The sequence below is a fragment of the Triticum aestivum genome, chromosome 6B (assembly GCF_018294505.1).
Source record: "Triticum aestivum cultivar Chinese Spring chromosome 6B, IWGSC CS RefSeq v2.1, whole genome shotgun sequence".
Lineage (NCBI taxonomy): Eukaryota > Viridiplantae > Streptophyta > Magnoliopsida > Poales > Poaceae > Triticum > Triticum aestivum.
In genome coordinates, this window is record NC_057810.1 from 165859160 (window position 1) to 165866729 (window position 7570).

Here is a 7570-nt window from a genome sequence, read left to right on the forward strand (position 1 = left end):
TGGCGCGTTCTGGTGAGCGGTCGAGGGTGGGGCACGGCTCTGCAGGGCGAGCAAAAGTCAGGGGCGCGACGCGGCGGCTCGGTGCACGCGCATGCAAAACGTGCACTCTGGGCGCGCCCAGAGCACGCACGCGACATGTTCGACCGAATGCCAAGGTGGTCTAGAGTGCTCGGGTGAGGCTGGCAACTAACAGGACTAGGCTAGGCTTTGCAAGAAAGCTAATGGACAAGGGGGGTTAGGCCAGGAGACCAAACTTGCAATGCTAACTAAAACCCATGTCAAGACTGGCCATGCAGACAAGGTGTTTGGCAAAATGCCAAGGGCACCTAGGAATTTCTTGGGGTGGTCATAATCTCCACATTGGGGTCTCTTTAGATGTAGGTGATGGTGGCCAGGTTAGTTTGCCAAGGGAAGAAACTTGTTAGTGCAAATATTTGAGAAAAACAGTTTTGGGCAGAAACTAAAGGCTATCATTTCATGGACCAAAAATATACCAATGGGTTCATGCTCCTGGACTTAAGGGTTTTGTAGGAAGGACTACAAGTAGGAAAAAGAACCATGGGAAAAAGGGCAAGCAAAAACATGGTTGTAGTACAAATCACCCAGTTGAACCAGAATGCAAATGAGGACGATTCACTCAAAATTTTCAAAGAACATAACTGGGTTTTTGCATAAAGTTGAATAATATACTCCTATTAACATCCCATAATTTTGATGGAAGTTTTAAAGAAATATTTAAATAGGTTGTAATGCAAAATTGCCCACTAGACCAGATTTGAAAACTTGGTGTAGAGCTAAAAATCTCTCATGAACATAAGATATTTTTTCATAAAAGTGATTTAAAAACATCACATGACATCTCCAAATTTTGGTGGGATTTTTAAATAAATTTATCAAAGGGTTGTAGTGCAAAAGAGGCCCTGAAACTTATAAAAATTATTTTTAAAGAAATAAGGCTCAGGAAAAAAATAATTATGCAAATAATCCCACTGATAAAAGAATTGTTTTATTTGAGAGGGCAAATAAGTCCAACCATGATTGAAAATTTTTCACTTGGGGTAAAAACTCCATAATAATAAAGTAAAGAATGGTTCTGAAATCAAAAGGGAATCCAGAAAAAAAAAGTTTAAGTTTCCTAGCAAAATTTTGATTAATAAAACAAGGTTAAAATTTTGGGGTGTCACACGGCCTCAAAGTCGGGCTGGTGGAGGCGTGACCCGCAAGCTCTTCGGACACAGTCCGGCGAGCATTTTTTCTGTCGGGGAACCATGGACATTGTTATATATTAAGGACGATAACTGCGTAGCAGGTTTTCAATCATACCTCTGCGACGGCATCTCGGTCCTGACTGCCTTCCTTTTAAGCCAACCCGGCTTCGGTGCTCCTTGTTGATGAGTCGCCGCGGGTTCAGCGCGGCGTTCCTATGGCCTTCCCTGTGAAACACAATACAAGTGCGGTGGGTAAGGCGCAAAGATGGTATCCTTCTTGTAAATTGGGACTCCGGTTTTACTTACATGCGATGCAGGGAGTAGGCCAGGATAATCAGCTATGATGGCCACCAAGGCACCATCACAACTTAACTGATAAAATGTCCTGTCGACGAGCTCCACAAATATGTCCGGATCTTCTTCAAGTCCAGGGTCGAGGGCCCGGTCGGGGTCCTCTGGCTGTGGACCTCCCTCATAGCTTTTCACAGCTCCTGCTATGAATTGGCAAGGTAAATATTTGTGATGAGGAATGCGGGAAAAGAATGGAATAAAAGGTAGCAACTCACCCAGCTTGGGGGGTTGTACATGGAGAATCCATCCCGTGGCTTAATACGGATGAATTCCTCTTCTTATCCTTTGAACAAGTCGGACAATATTTTTGCCAGAGCTGCGGCGGAGTCCGGACCTTTACGGCCGCAGCGGGTGGCATCGTCTTCTCATTGAAGTGCCACATGGGTTTCCCCCGATACTGAATTGGATGTACCCCCCGCATTATACATATTGAAATAACCTTGATTATTGTCAGTCCTGATCTGGCCAACGTTTTTATCCTGTCCATCAGGAAAAGGACCTCTCTGTTATCTTCCTCCCGGGGGCTCCGGGGATGCTAGCTGTGGCGTTTCTTCAATGGGGCATTTGTAAACTCAGGAAGGCCCATTCGAATAGGATCCGGAAGGGGGACATCCTCCATATAAAACCACTCCAAAGGCCAGTCTTCGGATGCCTTCTTCGGAGTACCAGATAGGTATCCAGTCCCGGCGATGCGTCATATTTCGGCTCCGCCCACTTGATATATTGACCCCTCCTGAGTACGGGGTACGAGGCAGAATAGTCTCTTCCATAGCTCGAAATGAGCTTCACATCCCAGAAACAACTCGCAAAAGGCGACGTAGCCGGCGATATGTAAAACGGAGGCAGGGTGAAGTTATGCAGCTGGAGGCCATAGAACTCCAGGAGCCCGCGGAGGAATGGATGGATTGAAAATCCAAGCCCCCTCAGCAAGAAAGGAACAAGGCATACCCGCTCCCCCTTGGACGGGTTGGGAAAACTCTCTGCTTGCTCCCCGCCATTGTAGGTGGCTAGTCCGGCTCGGACGGGGACCATGTATGCAGGAGGAAGAAACCCCTGGGTATGCAACTCTACCAATCGGCTGTGAGGAATAGAACACTTCTCCCAATCGCCTGGCTTAGGGCTACGAGAGCGAGAGGAGGAGCTGCGACGGCCGGCCATGATGGAATGGTTTCTTCCGGGCACGCTCTGGTGGATGCTCGCTGGGGGAGGATGGTGTGATTTGGATCTGAGGATCCCCATATCTTTAAATAGACAATTTACTTACATGGTCGGGGTGGCAAATGTAAAAATGCCCCGACTTCTCGCATTCGCTCGACACGTGGAGATAGCCATTATTACAGCACAGAAGCCAATGAGTCCAACATTGATGGGAAGCCGGACACTGCTCGTTACAACAGGTACTCTGGAGAATTTGGAGAAGAACCCGCCTTGCAATGCCAAAGACAATCTGCGCGCCGAACTCATCGTCATTGAAGCCTGGTTTAGGGGCTACTGAGGGAGTCCTGGATTAAGGGGTCCTCGGACAGCCGGACTATATACTTTGGTTGAACTGTTGGACTATGAAGATACAAGACTGAAGACTTCGTCCCGTGTCCGGATGGGACTCTTCTTTGCGTGGAAGGAAAGCTTGGCAATTCCGATATGTAGATCTCCTTCTCTGCAACCGACTCTGTGTAACCCTAGCCCCCTCAGATGTCTATATAAACCGGAGGGTTTAGTCCGTAGGACAACAACAATCATAATCACAAGCTAGCTTCTAGGGTTTAGCCTCTACGATCTCGTGGTAGATCAACTCTTGTAATACTCATATCATCAAGATCAATCAAGCAGGAAGTACGGTATTACTTCCATCGAGAGGGCTCGAACCTGGGTAAACATCGTGTCCCCCGCCTCCTATTACCATTATCCTTAGACGCACAGTTCGGGACCCCCTACCCGAGATCCGCCGGTTTTGACACCGACATTGGTGCTTTCATTGAGAGTTCCACTATGCCATCACGATAAGGCTTGATGGATCCTTCAATCATCTTCAACGACGCAGTCCAGGGGGAGGTTTTCCTTCCCGGACAGATCTTCGTATTCGGCGGCTTCGTACTGCGGGCCAACTCGCTTGGCCATCTGGAGCAGATTGATAGCTACGCCCCTGGCCATCAGGCCAGGTTTGGAAGCTTGAACTATACTGCCGACATCCGCGGAGACTTGATCTTCGACGGATTCGAGCCCATGTCAGGTACGCTGAATAGTCACGACGAGCATGACTTAGATCTGCCATCGGACGGTGTTCAGGAGATCGCACCTGCGGCGGCCCTAGGAATCAATCCGGAGCAGATTGTGCCATCCGAGGACGGGTGGATGGACCCCGCCACGGAGGCCGCACACTCATCGATGTTGGAGCCGAACATTGATCCCACCTCCTATGAGGTCGGTATCATCGGATCCTCGGACCCGTCTCCGACTACAGGATCTGAACCGCGTACGTCCGTGCCTATCGAATCTGATTGGGCACCGGTCATGGAGTTCACGTCCGCGGATATCTTTCAGCACTCGCCCTTGGGTGATGTGCTAAATTCATTAAAGTCTCTCTCTCTCTGTCAGGCGACTCTTGGCCGAACTATGTCCGGCTTGAGTGGGAAGCGAACGACGAAAAAATTCATTCCCCACCCACCACCCACTTAATTGCCACTGTCGATGACTTAACCGACATGCTTGATTTTGACTCCGAAGACATCAACGGTATGGAAGACGATGCTGCAGACAAACAGGAACCACCGCCCATGGGGCGCTGGACAGCCACGTCATCATACAATGTATATATGGTGGATACACCCAAAGAAAACAATGGCGAGGACCGGAAGGACGCAACGAAGGATAATCCCCTCGATAAGCCACCAAAGCGATGCATAGGCGCCACTCTAAATCCCGCCACGGTAAAAACAGTACAAGAAAGAATAATACCCCGGTCGACTCCAAAGGAAACGACAACCCCATGGACCCAGCGATGGAGCAGGACGAGCTAGGGGATGGTGAACAAAGTTCAGAGCCGACGTCAGATGACGCCGATCCCGAGGGTAAAATTCATCAACCTGTCTCCGGAGAGGAGAGCAGCCCAGACGATGATGCACTCATCATCGCAGGAAAAAACTTGGAACAAGAGAACCTCCATGAAGGCTTATTGCCACCATGAGGAGCTTGAAGAAGCAGAAGCAAAGGCTTAAGGCTGCGCAAGAAATGCTCAACCGTAGATGGAACAAAGTGCTCGACACTGAAGAAAAATATGGCGATGATCGCCACACAAAGAGCTACCCAAAGCGCAAGCTGCTGCCCGAATTTGACGATGAGGCCATAGAGCCCATTCCGCCGAAAAATAATACGGCCGATCAGCCGGACCAACCACCCCGTGGACGCGACAGGGCGGCTAATGATGTCGCACACAAGTCAGCACACGATTTACGTGGGCTTCTCGACAAAAAAGCTGGTGTGGCCAGGTCCATTTATGGATCTAGAAAACGTGCTCCGGCGCAGGATCACAACCACCAAAATGATCGTACCGATCGAATACCAGCTCGGAATCAACACCGAACAGAACAACCGTCGACAGCATGCCATGACACATCCAAATACAGGGGTGCCGCGCACCCCCTATGCTTCACCGATGAGGTGCTGGATCATGAATTCCCAAAGGGATTTAAACCCGTGAATATAGAGGCATATGATGGAACGGCAGACCCTAGGGTCTGGATTGAGGACTTTATCCTTCATATCCACATGGCTCGCGGAGACGATCTCCATGCCATTAAATACCTGCCCCTCAAGTTGAAAGGACAAGCTCGACATTGGTTGAAAAGCCTTCCCGAAAGCTCAATGGGAAGTTGGGAGGAACTTGAGGATGCTTTTAGGGCCAATTTTCAAGGGACTTATGTCCGACCTCCGGATGCATACGATTTAAGTCACATAATCCAACAACCCAGAGAGTCAGCCCGTAAGCTTTGGAACAGATTTCTCACTAAGAAGAATCAAATCGTCGACTGTCCGGATGCCGAAGCCTTAGCGTCTTTCAAGCACAGTATCCGAGACGAATGGCTCACTAGACACCTCGACCAAGAAAAGCCGAGGACAATGGCAGCCCTTACAAGCCTTATGACCCGCTTTTGCGCGGGCGAGGTTGGCACGTAGCGGCACCAGCAACCCAGGCACATCCGAAGTCAGGGATGGCAACGGGAAGCCGTGACGCAATAAAAACAAGCGTCGAAACAATGAAGATAGCCCAGATAACACGATGGTCAATGCCGGATCCAGGGGCTCTCGACCCGGTCAATGGAAGAAGCCATTTAAAGGCATTAGAGATGGACCGTCCAGCCTAAATAAGATTCTAGACAAGTTATGTCAGATTCATGGCACCCCCAAAAAACCTGCAAATCACACCCACAGAGAGTGTTGGGTTTTCAAGCAGGCCGACAAGCTAAATGCCGAACACAACGGGAGGGAGACGCCAAGTGAAGACGAGGATGAGCCTCGCCAGCTGAACACTGGGGGACAGAAAAAATTCCCACCAGAAGTCAAATAGTGAATATGATTTACGCAACTCACATTCCAAAGAGAAGGCGCAAACACGCACTCCGAGACGTATACGCTGTAGAGCCCGTTGCCCCAAAATTCAATCCCTGGTCGGCCTGCCCGATCACCTTTGATCGCAGGGATCATCCGACTAGTATCCGACACGGAGGATCGGCTGCCTTGGTGCTCGACCCAGTAATTGATGGATTCCATCTCACTCAAGTCCTTATGGACGGCGGCAGTAGTCTTAACCTGATATATCAGGACACTGTCTGCAAATCGAAGATAGACCCGTCAAGAATCAGCCAAAGCAATACTACCTTTAAAGGAGTGATACTAGGTGTCGAGGCCCATTGCACGGGCTCTCTAGTACTAGAGGTTGTATTCGGTTCTCCCGACAACTTCAGAAGCGAAGAACTAATCTTTGACATCGCTCCATTCCGAAGCGGCTATCACGCACTACTCGGGAGAATGACCTTCGCTTGTTTTAATGCAGTATCGCACTACACCTATCTTAAACTTAAGATGCCTGGTCCACACGGCGTCATTACAGTTACCGAAAATACAGAGCGTTCCTTACGTGCGGAAGAATATGTGGCGGCTCTAGCAGCCGAACACTTAGCGGCCCCTCCAACCAGAATAAACGGTAAGTCGTCAGAACAATGGACACGGTTAGATGAGTCCGGCGCCCCACCAGATGTAATAGCTCAGATGAACCTGAGCTTGGGTTGATAGATATACCCCCATAGGTGGTGCTAGGGGCTACTCGCAAAAAAGAAAAGAAGCCCATAGTTCGGCTCAACCCTATTAATACAATAATATAATGCATTTTCATGGTTCGTCTAGATTAACCAACTCTTCGCACGAAGTCTTTCACCTGGGTTTTTCCTTTTTTACAGATGATCATCGTGCTACACCCTTCCAGGATACGGCACAACGGAGACAAAGGCACAGACGTGCAGCAGGGCCCCGCTCAAAGGTTTCTTTTTAGATTAAGACCCTGCGTAAACCTTTTTAATGTCTCTTGTTGCTTCATACCCTCCGGACACTTAAACATAACCGGGAGGGATACTGGCGTTCTTGACACTTCGTCACGCCAGACTAATGCATGTATCTGGAAATACTGGGCTAATTATCGAGGGCGTTACTCAGCCCAGTATATGTCATAAAGTACGAATACCTTAGGGACTGTTCGGCGTCGCGAGTTTGGCCTTATATGCATCAGCTCCAAATCATGTCTTTGGTCAAATGTTGGGTTTGCCCGGCTCCCATGTTTTGCTGCCTTACGTTCCGCTCTATCGGCTAAGGAGGCACCGGGAGAACTACTGTGATTGTGCCTTGGTTCATCTGGGTGAGCACCTCAGTAGAGAAAGCTGAAAACTGACTATCATGATAAAGCGAGAGACTGGTCAACCACTCGATGACTCAACTGAATCTTCGCGATTCCACCGCATTAA